The sequence below is a fragment of the Osmerus mordax genome, chromosome 1 (assembly GCF_038355195.1).
Source record: "Osmerus mordax isolate fOsmMor3 chromosome 1, fOsmMor3.pri, whole genome shotgun sequence".
NCBI lineage: Eukaryota > Metazoa > Chordata > Actinopteri > Osmeriformes > Osmeridae > Osmerus > Osmerus mordax.
Genome location: NC_090050.1, coordinates 461,841 through 478,024, shown reverse-complemented (window position 1 = coordinate 478,024; position 16,184 = coordinate 461,841). Strand labels below are relative to the sequence as shown.

Here is a 16,184-nt window from a genome sequence, read left to right as displayed (position 1 = left end):
AATTAATTCGTTGTGCTTCCCCCTTTGCACGTAATTGGGTGTGCTCAAGCCTTCGGCGAGAGCACAACCTTTGTTCTCTCACATATATATTTATTTATTTATTATTATTATTTCTTTTCGCCCCCCTAAGGATCAGTCAATATTTGGACTACATACACAACGGCGGTGTCAAAAGGTTCGTCTTGGTAGCGATTGCGTTGGTTGTATTTTTATTTACGTTCCGTTGCATGGTTTAAGTAGAAATTGCGTTTTTGTGGTGAAAGGTGAAGCTAACGGTGGCTAATTTGCTAGCCACAGTCAGTGACGTTACTAACGTCACTACGTCACTAACGTCACGAAAACACGCGTGACTACCTGTAGCAGAACATTCGTTTCACATCTGTTAACTTGGGGGATAGCTAGGCTAACTATAGCTTTACTGCAAGGCAGCTGCAGGAACGCCACAAGCAAAGAGGCCAGGGTGATAACTATTTACTCATTTTACTTTGTGATGTGAAACACAACTAGAGAGGGTACAATTTCTGGGGAAATTGTAGGGTGTGCTTGCTTGCGTCGGTTGCACAGGGGTCAGTTTTTTAATGACATTTTTACAACTGATATTTCTGTATATTTTATATAAAAATGCATACTTATGATTCAAACAGTACCATCTGCTAACTGAAAATATGCCCCCCAAAACGTAAATAAGCTTGACATTTGTTTAGTGGAAAATCGCTCATTCATAAAAAGCTCACTGGTAGCGATCATTGTCAGTAACAACGCAAAATGCGATATAGCCCTGTGTGGAGAAGCTGCCCCGGTAAATTGTACTACTACGGTACAGTAGTAGACTACTGCTGTGTTTGTCTTGGTAGCGATAGCGTTGGTTGAATTGGATTTAACGTTCCGTTGTACGTTTAGGCTGAAATTAATTATTTTCATGAACAGATTGACAACGTTTAGGGTGTGGCAATGAAGTTCAGGTTAGTAGTTAGATAGACTTTTGATTTAAGTAAGGGGAGTGCCGAACATTTTCTGTCGCCGTTTGACTTCCTAAACAGCTGTGTACTGTAGCTAGATGTTTTTGTAGTGTGTCTCGTGTAAGCTACAGCGTTGCAGTGAGCTACACTGGTTTGAAACCACAGGTAATGGTAATTTCACCAACAAATCGTCAGTCAAGGGAGTCAGGTGGCTGAGCGGTGAGGGAATCGGGCTAGTAATCCGAAGGTTGCCAGTTCGATTCCCGGTCATGCCAACTGACGTTGTGTCCTTGGGCAAGGCACTTCACCCTACTTGCCTCAGGGGAATGTCCCTGTACTTACTGTAAGTCGCTCTGGATAAGAGCGTCTGCTAAATGACTAAATGTAAATGTAGTCACGCGTGTTTTTGTGACGTTAGTGACGTTAGTAACGTCAGTGACTGTGGCTAGCAAATTAGCCACCGTTAGCTTCACTTTTCGCCACAAAAACTTAACTTCAGCCTAAACCATGCAACGGAACGTAAATTCCAATAGAAGCAACTCAATCGCTACCAAGACGAAACTTTTGACACCTACGTTGTCTATGTAGGCCAAATATTGACTGAGTTTTAGGGGGGCAAAAAGAATAATAAAAAGAATAATAATATATATGTGAGAGAACAAAGGTTGTGCTCTCGCCGAAGGCTTGAACACACCCAATTATGAAATGTAATGTACAATATTAGCTGATATTATTAAGGAAGTAGGCCCACATCTACTTTTGGAAACGGTAGTCTACTATTTCACTGAAGCATTAGCATCATGACATTAGCCTCTGTTGCCCGGGCAACACATACTACAGTGGTCTATGATGCATCTGTTTTCAATCTTTAAAATAAACATTCCTCACAAATACATTTTCGTTGTAGGATTTATTATGACATTACATTACAAGTAAACGATTTGTGGGTGAAATTATCATTACCTGTGGTTTCAAACCAGTGTTGCTCACTGCAATGCTGTAGCCTACGCGAGACACTACAAAAACATCTACACAGCTGTAGGAAGTCAAACGGCGACAGAACATGTTCGGCACTCCCCTTACTTAATCAAAAGTCTATCTAACTACTAACCTGAACTTCATTGCCACAGCCTAAACGTTGCCAATCTGTTCATGAAAATAATTAATTTCAGCCTAAACCGTACAACGGAACGTTAAATCCAATTCAACCAACGCAATCGCTACCAAGACGAACACAGCAGTAGTCTACTAGTACTGTACCGTAGTAGTACAATTTACCGGGGCAGCTTCTCCACACAGGGCTATATCGCATTTTGCGTTGTTACTGACAATGATCGCTACCAGTGAGCTTTTTATGAATGAGCGATTTTCCACTAAATAAATGTCAAGCTTATTTACGTTTTGGGGGGCATATTTTCAGTTAGCAGATGGGACTGTCTGAATCGCGATTCCATCTTCTACTGCCGGGTAACGTCGTAGAATAATCTTCAAAGGGGTTCTTTATTAATGAATGAATGCAATGAGTAGGCTACATGCCTGAAAACATCACGAGAAGGGAAAAACTTAAAATGACGTTTAAGTCATAGAGATTAGGTCCATTTTTACACCGGTCTGCCAAATTTATTCGTTTTGATTCAACGATGAGGCTGCCTCTTGCAGGGGAAATGAGAAGACATCTATTTCATTCTACACTTCACTCGTATTTTCAGTTGTAAATGAGCAGCAAAAAAAGATTCCTTTAAATCTATTTAATCTTTATAAATAATAAGTATGCATTTTCATATAAAATATACAGAAATCAGTTGTAAAAATTTCATTCAAAAACGGACCCCTGTGCAACCGACGCAAGCAAGCACACCCTACAATTTCCCCAGAAATTGTACCCTCTCTAGTTGTTGTTGTAATTGAATCATTTGTTGCATTTTGCGATGTCGGAATCCTTGGCTGTGAAATACAGCCACACTTTCGACCACTTTGCTTTAGGCATTTTAAATGCACTAAAAGCTAGGTAACGATAGACTAGCAGAGCAAGTGTAATATGTTTACTAGCGATCACGTGCAGTGAATGGTTAATATGCTTTTACGTCCGTTTTGGTGATCCCAGAGGGAAAATATGGCATTTTGAAAGTAGCCTTCATTTACGGTAGGTAGCTAACGGTAGACTACAGAGAAAGTGTGATATTTTATGTCCGTTTCGGAGCGACAGAGGGAAAATATTTCAGTCGACACATGAAGTGGAACCAAAATGAGGAACCGAAATGTGCGGTCTAATCCGATCCGATTCCTAACGGTTGCATAGGAACTGGTTCCATAGTGGAACCGGGTTTTGGTACCCAACCCTAGTGCACACCCACACACACACACACACACAGCAATCACTGCCATAATGCAGGGAACATTATTTTCTGTGTGACACCGCTTCCCAGTCCTGCGGTGTGTTTGGTGTTTGGCTGGGATGGCCCACCCTGCGTGGTGTTTACTGATGAACCAGTCTGCTCCCTGCCTGGGCTGCTGGCCAGAGGACAAACACTGATTGTCCTTTGTTTTGGAAAATGGACCGCTGCTTCTTCTGTTGTTTCTGACTGCCTCACTGGTCACAAGGTCCATCAAATAACAAGCAGACTGCATGCTCCACACATCCACAGGGCCAAATGAACGTGTGGTACCATTTCATTTAGCATTATTATATCTGAGTGTGAATTTTTTTTTTTATGTCACTGCCAATACTTTTGACCATGACTGTATATTTATTATTTTCCCACCCTACTAAACTCTGGCAATATGTTCGTCTTCATTCGGTTTAGGCATGAATTATGTTTTTGTGGTGAAAAGTGAAGCTAACGGTAGCAAACTAGATCACTAACAGTCACAAACGTCACTAATGTCAGAACATCACAAACCTGCACGCGATTACCTATATTACACCATCAGTCTAGTACCTAGTTAACTTCTGGGATAATTAAAACTGCAAGACAGCTGCAGAAACACCACAGGCAAAGGCCAGGTTGATAACATATTAGGGATGGGCGTGGTTAATCGAATATCCGGATATCCTAAAGTGAGTTAGTATTCGAATACTTTTTTCGAATACTTATGAGTGTAGATGTTTCCCTGCTCCAACACACCTGATTCAAATGAATGGTCGTTAGCAGGCTTCTGCATAACTAGATAACGACCATTCATTTGAATCAGGTGTGGAGCAGGGAAACATCTAAAACATGCAGGACAGGCGGTACTTGAGGACCAGGGTTGAGAACCACTGCTCTATATAACCCAACTGAGTGCAATGCAATTGACGTTGTTTGGATAAGCATTTCAACATCAAAATAGAGAGGGTACAATTTCTGGGGAAATTGTAGGGTGTGCTTGCTTGCGTCGGTTGCACAGGGGTCCGTTTTTGAATGACATTTTTAAAACTGATATTTCTGTATATTTTATATCAAAATGCATACTTATTATTTATAAAGATTACATAGATTTAAAAGCATTTTTTTTTTTTGCTGCTCATTTACAACTGAAAATACGAGTGAAGTGTAGAATGAAATAGATCTTCTCATTTCCCCTGCAAGAGGCAGCCTCATCGTTGAATCAAAACGAATACATTTGGCAGACCGGTGTAAAAATTGACCTAATCTCTATGACGTAAACGTCCTTTTAAGTTTTTCCCTTCTCGTGATATTTTAAGGCATTTAGCCTACTCATATTGCATTCATTCATGAATAAAGAACCCCCTTTGAAGTTTATTCTACGACGTTTCCAGCAGTATAAGATGGAATCGCGATTCAAACAGTACCATCTGCTAACTGAAAATATGCCCCCAAAAACGTAAATAAGCTTGACATTTATTTAGTGGAAAATCGCTTTCACAAAAAGCTCACTGGTAGCGATCATTGTCAGTAACAACGCAAAATGCTATATATCCCTGTGTGGAGAAGCTGCCCCGGTAAATTGTACTACTAGAGTACAGTAGACTACTGCTGTGTTCGTCTTGGTAGCGATTGCGTTGGTTGAATTGGATTTAACGTTCCGCTGTACGGTTTAGGATTAAATTAATTATTTTCATGAACAGATTGACAAAGTTTAGGCTGTGGCAATGAAGTTAAGGTTAGCAGTTAGATAGACTTTTGATTTAAGTAAGGGGAGTGCCGAACATTTTCTGTCGCCGTTTGACTTCCTAAACAGCTGTGTACTGTAGCTAGATGTTTTTGTAGTGTGTCTCGTGTAAGCTACAGCGTTGCAGTGAGCAACACTGGTTTGAAACCACAGGTAATGATAATTTCACCCACAAATTGTTTACTTGTAATGTAATGTCATAATAAATCCTACAACGAAAATGTATTTGTGAGGAATGTTTATTTTAAAGATTGAAAACAGATGCATCATAGATCACTGTAGTATGTGTTGCCCGGGCAACAGAGGCTAATGTCATGATGCTAATGCTTCAGTGAAATAGTAGACTACCGTTTCCAAAAGTAGATGTGGGCCTACTTCCTTAATAATATCAGCTAATATTGTACATTACATTTCATAATTGTGTTTCACATCACAAAGTAAAATGAGTAAATAGTTATCACCCTGGCCTCTTTGCTTGTGGCGTTCCTGAAGCTGCCTTGCAGTAAAGCTATAGTTAGCCTAGCTATCCCCAAAGTTAACAGATGCGAAACGAATGTTCTGCTACAGGTAGTCACGCGTGTTTTCGTGACGTTAGTAACGTCAGGGACTGTGGCTAGCAAATTAGCCACCGTTAGCTTCACTTTTCACCACAAAAACACAATTTCTACTTAAACCATGCAACGGAACGTAAATAAAAATACAACCAACGCAATCGCTACCAAAACGAACCTTTTGACACCGCCGTTGTGTATGTAGTCCAAATATTGACTGATCCTTAGGGGGGCAAAAATAAACAATAATAAATAAATATATATGTGAGAGAACAAAGGTTGTGCCCTTGCCGAAGGCAAAGCACACCCAATAATGAAAAAATAATTAGCCGCCAGTTCAGCTTGCTCTCTTTGCGTAACAGCCCCTTCACTCTGATTGGTCCTATGGTCTGCAGCGAGTCAGGTCTGATATCTTGAGAACTTGGCACTCTGAAAAGTTAATATTTTGCAGGTGTCCTTTTTATAATCCAACGAAGTGCAGTAGGCTGCCGCAATTGAACTAATGCAATTAACAAAGGCATTCAATAACCCTAATTAAACTAAGAGTAGTAAGGAAAATAGGTAAATTCTTCTTAGAAGAGAATTCGCTTTTACAACCGATAATCAACTGCTTTCAAAGGAGCTGGCTAGTGAACAGAACGCCAATATAAATTTGATTTACTTCCAGTATAAATCTGTGAATTTTGTTACATAAATGAATGCGTTTACTGATGTCAAAACTGCCTAAGTAGCCTACCGCAACTGAATTAATGTGATTAACAAAGGCATTTTCAATTAAATGAAACTAAGCATAGTAAGGAAAATAGTAAATTTCTTTTTTGTTATTTAGAAGTGAATTTGATTTTACAAACAATAGTCTTTTAAACGGGCTGGCTAGTGAACAGAACGACAATATAAAGTGGATATCAGTGAATTTTGTTACATAAATGAACGTGTTTACATATGTCAAAACTGCCAGCACATTGCAAATGTACAAACAGCGTATGGTGAACTAGGCCTACAATTATGACAACTGGCTCAGCCATTGTGCATGTAATGACTTATGTTATGGACTAAATCAGGGGTGGAGAACCTTTTTTCTGCCAAGGGCCATTTGAATATTTATAAAATCATTCGGGGGCCGTACAGAATTATCAACTTAAAAATGTGCCTGCTACAGTTACATTTACATTACATTTATTCATTTAGCAGACGCTTTTGTCCAAAGCGACTTCCAAGAGAGAGCTTTACAAAGTGCATAGGTCACTGATCATAACAACAAGATAGCCAAAAATACATTGCGAGTAGCCAAAACATGAAGCACACATTGTGAACAACCAAAGTAAGTGCCAAAGGGAAGAACCATAAGAGCATGTAGTTAAACAAGTTACAATTAAACAACATGAACCGCTATAAGTGCAAGTGTACCTGTGGAAAAAAGCAAGCAACAGTAATAAAAACAATATATCACAGCGAGAACAAAAATTTAAAACAGTTACCACTAACCACAAGAGCAACAAGTCTCTAAGCAAGAGTCATTGTGATCCTTGAGGAAACTAACATTGGGTCAAGCGAACCATTCCTAAGTACCGTTGTACTCCCGGAACAAGTGCGTCTTGAGCCTTTTCTTGAAGGTGGAGAGACAGTCAGTATCTCTGATGGAGGTGGGGAGTTGATTCCACCACTGGGGGGCCAGACAGGAGAAGAGCTTGTGTTGGGACCGGGCGGTCTTGAGCGGTGGGACCACCAGGCTGTTGTCTGAAGAAGACCGTAGGTGACGGGTGGGGGTGTAAGGCTGCAGGAGAGACTTGATGTAGACGGGTGCAGTCCCGTTCACTGCTCGGAAGGTCAATACCAGGGTCTTGAATCTGATACGGGCCATGATAGGTAGCCAGTGGAGAGAGATGAGGAGCGGGGTAACATGGGAGCGTCTGGGTAGATTGTAGACCAGGCGGGCCGCTGCGTTCTGAATCCTCTGAAGAGGGCGGGTTGCACATGCTGGGAGACCAGCGAGTTGCAATAGTCCAACTTGGAGAGGACAAGTGCTTGGACTAGCAGCTGGGTGGAGTGCTCAGACAAGTATCTCCTGATCTTGTAGATGTTGTAGAGGGTGAATCTACACGACCGGAAGACCGCAGCAATGTGGGCCGTGAGGGAGAGCTCGTCGTCCATGGTAACCCCAAGGTTCCTGGCAGAGGATGAAGGGGTCACCGTCGCAGATCCCAGGGTGATTGAGAGATCGTGGGAGATGGAGGGTTTAGCCAGGATGATGAGAAGTTCTGTTAGGTCCATAAGTATTTGGACATTGACACAATTCTCATCATTTTGGCTCTGTATACCACCACAATGGATTTGAAATGAAACAATCAAGATGTGCTTTAAGTGCAGACTTTCAGCTTTAATTTCAGGGTATTTACATCCAAATCAGGTGAACAGTGTAGGAATTACAATACATTTTATATGTCCCCCCCCCCCCCTTTTTAAGGGACCAAAAGTAATTGGACAATTGGCTGCTCAGCTGTTCCATGGCCAGGTGTATGTTATTCTCTCATAAAGGGAGTTCGTTATTTCATTAACAAGGAGCAGTTAAAAGGTCTAGAGTTCATTTCAAGTATGGTATTTGTGTTTGGAATCTGTTGCTGTCAACTCTCAATATGAAGTCCAAAGAGCTGTCACCATCAGTGAAGCAAGCCATCGTTATGCTGAAAAATCAAAACAAACCTATCAGAGAGATAGCAAAAACATTAGGTGTGGCCAAATCAACTGTTTGGTACATTCTTAAAAAGAAAGAACGCACTGGTGAGCTCAGCAACACCAAAAGACCCGGAAGACCACGGAAAACAACTGTGGTGGATGACAGAAGAATTCTTTCCCTGGTGAAGAAAAACCCCTTCACAACAGTTGGCCAGATCAAGAACACTCTCCAGGAGGTAGGCGTATCTGTGTCAAAGTCAACAATTAAGAGAAGACTTCACCAGAGTAAATACAGAGGGTTCACCACAAGATGTAAACCATTGGTGAGTCTCAAAAACAGGAAGACCAGATTAGAGTTTGCCAAAAAACATCTAAGAGAGCCTGTACAGTTCTGGAACAACATCCTATGGACAGATGGGACCAAGATCAACTTGTACCAGAATGATGGGAAGAGAAGAGTATGGAGAAGGGAAGGAACTGCTCATGATCCAAAGCATACCACCTCATCAGTGAAGCATGGTGGAGGTAGTGTTATGGCATGGGCATGTATGGCTGCCAATGGAACTGGTTCCCTTGTATTTATCGATGATGTGACTGCTGACAAAAGCAGTAGGATGAATTCCGAAGTGTTTCGGGCAATATTATCTGCTCAGATTCAGCCAAATGCTTCAGAACTCATAGGATGGCGCTTCACAGTGCAGATGGACAATGACCCGAAGCATACTGCGAAAGCAACCAAAGAGTTTTTTAAGGCAAAGAATTGGAATGTTCTGCAATGGCCACCTGACCTAAATCCAATTGAGCATGCATTTCACTTGCTAAAGACAAAACTGAAGGGAAAATGCCCCAAGAACAAGCAGGAAGTGAAGACAGTTGCAGTAGAGGCCTGGCAGAGCATCACCAGGGACGAAACCCTGCGTCTGGTGATGTCTATGGGTTCCAGACTTGGCTGTCATTGACTGCAAAGGATTTGCAACCAAGTATTACAAGTGACAATTAGATTTATGATTATGTTAGTTTGTCCAATTATTTTTGGTCTGCACTTAAAGCACATCTTGATTGTTTCATTTCAAATCCATTGTGGTGGTATACAGAGCCAAAATGCAGAAAATTGTGTCAATGTCCAAATACTTATGGACCTAACTGTATATTTGGTCAAACATTTAATTAACTCACCCCTAATGTGATGGCTGGAACTGCTTCTCTTTGGTGAGGTTTGTGATGTTAGCTGGCACGGATGCAGCCTGCTTTGACTAGGGGTGCATCGAACATTTCTTGGGGGGTATCATGATTACGGAAAGGGATCGTATTATTTTTTATATTGCTACCATTTTTGAGACTGCTTATCGATCTGAGTGTTAATCTGGCGCGGAGCCATACATTGTAAACATTCGGGGCTTAGCCCAAACCAACAACGTATTCTGGGTTTGATTTGCTAGAAAGGAATTCCACACTTAATGCAAGCGCGCAGAGCGTGCGAGCGAAATCTTTTGGTACATTGGTACGCAACGCTGCGCGCCTCCACGGTCCTCTTCCACATATTAAAATAGTATGGAGTTAGATTAGTTTCATAATTCAAACAAACATAACACGATTCACAAATGTATTTCATTATTCACAAATAAATGTAACGCGATTCACAAATGTATGTCGTGATTCACAAATGTAACGCGACTCACAAATAAATGACCCCATTACATTTGTTTGCAACCTGACGAACACGAGTTACAAATCGGAGAACACGAGTTACAAATCCCTGCATTTGTGTGTGTTGATTTTTTTTTACTTTCCTGACGCGCTTAGATTCACAAATGCATTTTTTTCAAAAAGATATTCTCTGCAGCCTATCAGACCGTCTCTTCAAATTTTAGCCAATCACATTAACGTGTCTATGTGGACTTCAACAACCTGCCATAATAACGGCCAAATGTCTCCTTCAGATCACGAGCATTGTCGTCTGGTAGCATGTAGGTGAAATATTGCTCGTTAATCTTATTAAACCGATTATCATACGTGATTGAATATTCTTGAGAATGGCAGGATCCATGTTTAGTAATTTTAAGTGTTTCCTAGGCTAACATTTAGCAAGCTAGCTGTGATTGGCTAAAATTGGAAGAGACATCTGATAGGCTGCAGAGAATATCTTTTAGAAAAAATGCATTTGTGAATCTAAGCGGGTCAGCAAAGTTCCAAAAATACACACACACAAATGCAGGGATTTGTAACTCGTTCTCCGATTTGTAACTCGTTTGTCAGGTTGCAAACAAATGTAATGGGGTCATTTATTTGTGAATCGCGTTACATTTGTGAATCACAAAATACATTTGTGAATCACAAAATACATTTGTGAATCGCGTTACATTTATTTGTGAATCATGAAGTACATTTGTGAATCGTGTTACGTTTGTTTGTGAATTATGAAACTAATCTAACTCCATAAAATAGTGCTGCTGCCAACCAATAATGCACCTAATAATATGGTGCTTGCAGTGCCATGGCGGGCCGGACCAAATTATTTGGGGAACGTCCGGCCCGCGGGCCGTTCCCCACACCTGGACTAAATGTTTAGATTTTTGTGGTGGTAAGACAATTTAACAAAGAACCAAAATAGTACATTTTGATCAACATAACATAAGCAATATAAAGTATTACGTAGGAAACAGCAGACAAATTAAGGCGCCACAATCATTTGCAGGAATGTAGGCTACCACAGGATTGGCAATTTGAGTAGAATAGATGTAGAGGTTGAACAAGTACTTCAGAGATGACAGAGAGTTTCAATTGTGATTTGAGAAATACAGGTACACTGAGAAGAACTGTCATCACCAGCTGCATCACAAACACAGGTACCAAAACCACTGTGAAGGAGTGTCATCACCAGGTGCATCTATCTATAATTCCAGAAATCTGTGTGTGTCACGACATCATCGCGGGCACTGTGCCCTATCTATAATTCCAGGAATCTGTGTGTGTGTGCCACCAATTTTATACTCTATATTTCAAGAAATTTGTATTTGTCTTAATACATCTTAATGACCGACTGCATCATATGTATTGTGCACCAGTAGTAACTAATAGTATGACACATCCAACAACTGGTGTTTCAGAATGGCTGGTAGGTTTCATTTAACTCTGTATAACTCGAGACAGCTATCCACTCGGACGAAAACTTCCCTCTGTATGCCTGCGCCTCGTCCATTCATTTTATATAGCGGGGCAATTTATCACTTACTTTTCAATGTGGACAAAACACATTACATTAACTCAAAACGGAAAGGGTTGGTACTACACTATCGCTGAATGGATGCAGTAACTAACAAGAAATAAGAAATTGATCGACAGAAGTACAAAATGCAATAGCCTGACAGAGTTACGCGCACCAGGACATTTGTTTGGCTATCGAAGCATGTAGCAAGTAGTAGGCTACTTATGCAAAAGTATAAATTGCGTGTTAAACGTAAAAGTCGATAGCCAAACAACTATCCTGGTCCACGTAACTCAGTTCCTTAATATTGATGTGAACTCTTAGTGGAATGAATCCTTCCCCCGCTCCTGTGCTTGCTTCAAAAGTGCACCAGCAGTTCCTGGCTGTGTGTCAAAGTACGATAGTGTAATGTGTGTGTGTGTGTGTGTGCGGTAGTGTGATCACATATGTTCATCCATTTTTGTGTGGATGCATACTCGTGCAGCATCCTCGTGAGAACGCCAGCAGTCTGAATCTTACTGTCATCACAGCCTGGTGATGAACACAGGGTTTGGTCATGAGATGACAGGAAGGAAGGAGAAAGAGAGAAGGAACATGTTAAAGGAGATGGAAGGATGAGGATGGACAAGAGGATGAAGAGAACAGGAAGAGGGAATACAAATCAGAGAGAGAGGATGGAGAGGAGAAGAGAGAGGGTAGAGAGAAAAAGATGTAGAGGATAGATTGAAGAATAGAGAGGATAGTGGAGAAAGAGAAGGATGTAAAGGATAAACAGAAGGAGAGAGCGAAGGATAGTGGACAGAGAGGAGAGAGAAGGATAGAAGGTTAGAGAGGACAGAGAGAAGGAGAGAAGGAGAGATAGAGCAGGACATTGGGAAAGGGAAAGAAAGAATAAATAGATAAAGCGAAGGAGACAGGGAGGCCTCTCTCCATGCCAGCCTGTGCCCTACTGTCACCCGTGTTCCCAAACCATGAGACGTGAGTCTTTGTGTGAGAGAGAAAAAGGCATGATGGGAAAGGTGACTCCACCAAAAACAAATGGGTGTGTTCAGTTTAAGGTGGACCTATGAGAATTATTCTGAATGTGTGCATATGTATGTGTGTCTGTGTGTAGTCCTAGACTTAAATAAATCGTGTCATTGGCAGTAGCAATAAGGATTCAAAAAGCTTCACTCTAAAACTCAGCATTTTTATTTCCACCCATGAATACACCGTTGTTTTGTAACTCTCCTCACCAGTGGTGTTTTTATATGTAAAAAATTGGTGGGGCAAAAACCATTTCAAAATATAGGATACATACCAGTAAAGCTACAAAACTCCCTCTTGCTACTGATGTGTTTATTTAACACATCAACAAACAGCGTGGCTCCACAAAACACTTTTAACGACAGAGCGGCTTGCTTCTACCAGGTGTTGTAGTACACAAACTGGAGAGAGAGAGACCTTCTTGTGTAATTTCTCTCCTTCTCTCTCACACACATGTAAAATTACCACTGTCATATTTACAAACCTAAATTAGAAATGCAACCAAGCTCAGAACCAATGTGCCTACAGGGCCATACGCGAACAGCAATGAGCTCAACACCACTGAAGACCACAACGAAGCAGAACAACAACTTTAGGGATACAGATCCATTCTATGACAACAGCCTTAATAGATAAGCATGGACCACCAAGTCGCTTTACTTCAACTTTCTCCTCCAAATTAAGGGTTTATCGGGTATATATAAGGGTATATAACCAGTGCTCGAGTATGAAATCCACTTTTCATTTTTTCAAGTTATCTGGCGTTTCTGAAGCTAACAAGCTAGCTTATACAATCTACCCTCCTCGTTTTTCTTGCCGACTAATGTTGGCGCCAGACAGACAGACAGCCAGGTTTGAAATACAAAATGACTTGGCATCAAATTTGTGTGATCTACATTGATGGGTTAGACATTCTGAGCATGCGTATTAATACTTTCACACGTCCAATGTACATTGCATTATGAGAGAGGGGCTAGCCCCACCAGAGCCCCACCTTCATGATTAGCCTATGGCCTACTACTGCGAACTCGAATCGGCAGAACGCCGTCTGAAGCAGCAAGGCAGGGACCAATGAACTTGAAATAAAATCCTAACACAAATGAATGATATGCAATTTAAGAAGATGCTATATTCATAGATAAGAAATTATACGAAGTAATCTTTGAGAAATAAATAACAATTTTGTTGCAGTTCTTTCTGTTAACAACAGGGGGCACTGCCCCTAATGACCAGTCGCCACTGCTCCTCACAAACAAGTTTGTATTGTTCCCATCCCTAACCTCACACCATTAGTCACCTTGACTCCCCTCCCAGGGCAGCAGAGCCTCTGGCATGTCTGAGGGGATTCCAGAAGCAGGATCAATGTTCTCCCAGGGCTGAGGGTTCCCGTGGTGCTTCTCCATCGGGTTTCTCCCCACCGGCTTACTGCCAATCGCTGGCAGTCACAGATAAACAGACTTGTCCTCCATAAGGCAAACCTGTCCTCCATTTTAGCTCAAACTGTTTTGGTGATGGCAGGCGTGTACTTGTTTGCCTGGAGTTTCGGGTGCCAACATGATGTAGAGTTAGACTGTTGAACGTTTTCTCAAATCTTGTCAGTAGTTTTGTGTCCTGCAATGTGATAAAACTTAACTTCAGGGCCTGGTGTTTGTCTTACGTTCTGCAACCAAACCGATTCTCTGTATTTCAGCAACATTTTGTTAATTAGTTGGTTTATTTGTTTTCCAGTCAAAATGTCACGGTGAGAGGTGGGGTAGGACCCAAACGTAGGAGAGATGCAAGGCATTGTAGAAACAAAGGGTTTTATTATCTAAAAACGGGAAACAGATAGGGTACTCACACGGACATGGGTAGTAATGACAAGACAAAGACTGGACACAAAACAGAAACCTAAATACACAGAACCACGTTCAACGACACACAGGTGGACACAATGACGCTAACGAGAACGAGACACAGGTGAAGACGATGACAGGGAAACACTAGGACAGGGCAAAACCAAAAACAACAGGGGGGCACGGCTGTGGCCGTGACACAGAAGTCAAGGAGATAACCCACACTCCCCATAAAGACACAGGCTGTGTCTACTACCGCGCACTTTACTAAGTACACTGCAATACAGTGCACTGCAATACAGTGCACTTACATCTGTAGTGCACTCCGCCGCTGAGTAGTGCTGTCTCAAATGGAACACTTAAGTTAACCACTTGGCGGGAAGTGACGGACGCAAATCTGATTGTGACACCCACGAATCTAAGGCAAATCTGCTCGCGAGTCATTTCGTCCGCCATTATTTTAGAAATGAAATTAAAAGCTGCCGAAGGGCTCTTCCGCTACGTAGCCAATATGGCGCCCGTTTAGGGTGAGTAGTGTCCATCGTTGTACACTGCATTTTTTGACCGTTTGCAGTGCGTCATCCGGGTACTTTCAGTGCACTGAATTCTGCTGGTTCTGTCAGTGTAAGCGCCCTAAGCACTGAAAGTCAGTGCTCGAAGTGCACAAGTTTGCGGTAGTAGACACAGCCACAGACTACTACCTGTGATGTTCCTGTGATGCTTACTGTGATGTTCCTGTGATGCTTACTGTGATGTTCCTGTGATGCTTACTGTGATGCTTCCTGTCATTGGAGCCGCCAGCCCTCCTGCCGACCGCCAGGGCTGTCCAGCATAACGCCGCCCTCTGCAGACTTCCCCCGCGATCTCCGGAGAGAACCCTGTCACTTTCCATCACTCGCTGCTCCCAGGCGACGCCTCCTCGCTCCGGACAGATACTCCACGAGAGGCTGTCTGGCAGAGAAGCTTTGTTTTGGACCTGTTTCCCCCCTCCCTCCCTGTCTGTTTGTCTCTCCTTCCCTCCTCTTTTACGGGGCCAGCGAGACCCTTTTACTTGGTTATCTTTTGCCAAGCCATATGTTGTGTTTGTTTTAAAGAAGCAACATTGAGTGGCGGTGAGTTAGGAAGGTTGTGGGAGCGTCCGGAAGTTGATGTGACTGGTTGAAGGGTGCTTTGAGCGAGCCAAAGGGGAGGCTAGTGTTAATTAAAGCTGGGTATCACATCTGACAGGGTAGCCTAGTACATGCCAGGGGAATGCTGTGAAGAGTTTGATTCTCTCTCTCCCTCAGTAACTTACATCCTCTCCTCCTATTTTCTGTCTCTTATGACCACCACCACTTTTTATCTGATAGAATTTCCTCTCATCCCCCTCCCAACTATTTTTTTTACCTTCTACAGTCTCTCTTGACTTAATATTCCCTTCCCTCCTCATTTAAACAACTCTGTCCTTCACTAAACCTTCAGAGTGCCAGCTCGTAGTTTTACTATTAGCCTAGCGAGCTGTCTCGGTTCTGGATCCATCCCAGTGTGTACCAGAGCAACAGCAAGCTGGCCTCAGTCTATCAGTATCCAGTCTCTTTCAATGACTCTGAGGGTTACCGTCAACAAGATCAATAGTGGAGAGAGATATAACAAGGCCAGGGAGATAGAGAATGAATGAAGAGGATTGGGCACAAATCCTCACCCAGTGCTAAACAAGCACAACATTGATTAGCAGTTTAATCCTGTTTATAGTAAACACACTTAGAGAGGTTCAATCTGAAATAAATAAGTTCAACAGTAGCCATACCCTGCCCCCCCACCAGCAAACTTATGGTTTGAATCA

At 42.0% G+C, this 16,184-nt stretch overlaps 1 protein-coding gene across 1 annotated transcript in view; it reads left to right on the top strand.

The window, feature by feature from the left end:
* The window catches only part of LOC136942504 (plasma membrane calcium-transporting ATPase 1-like), a 103,960-nt gene that overhangs the window by 42,557 nt on the left and 45,219 nt on the right, over positions 1 to 16,184 (top strand). The gene's annotated exons all lie outside the window — the stretch shown is intronic.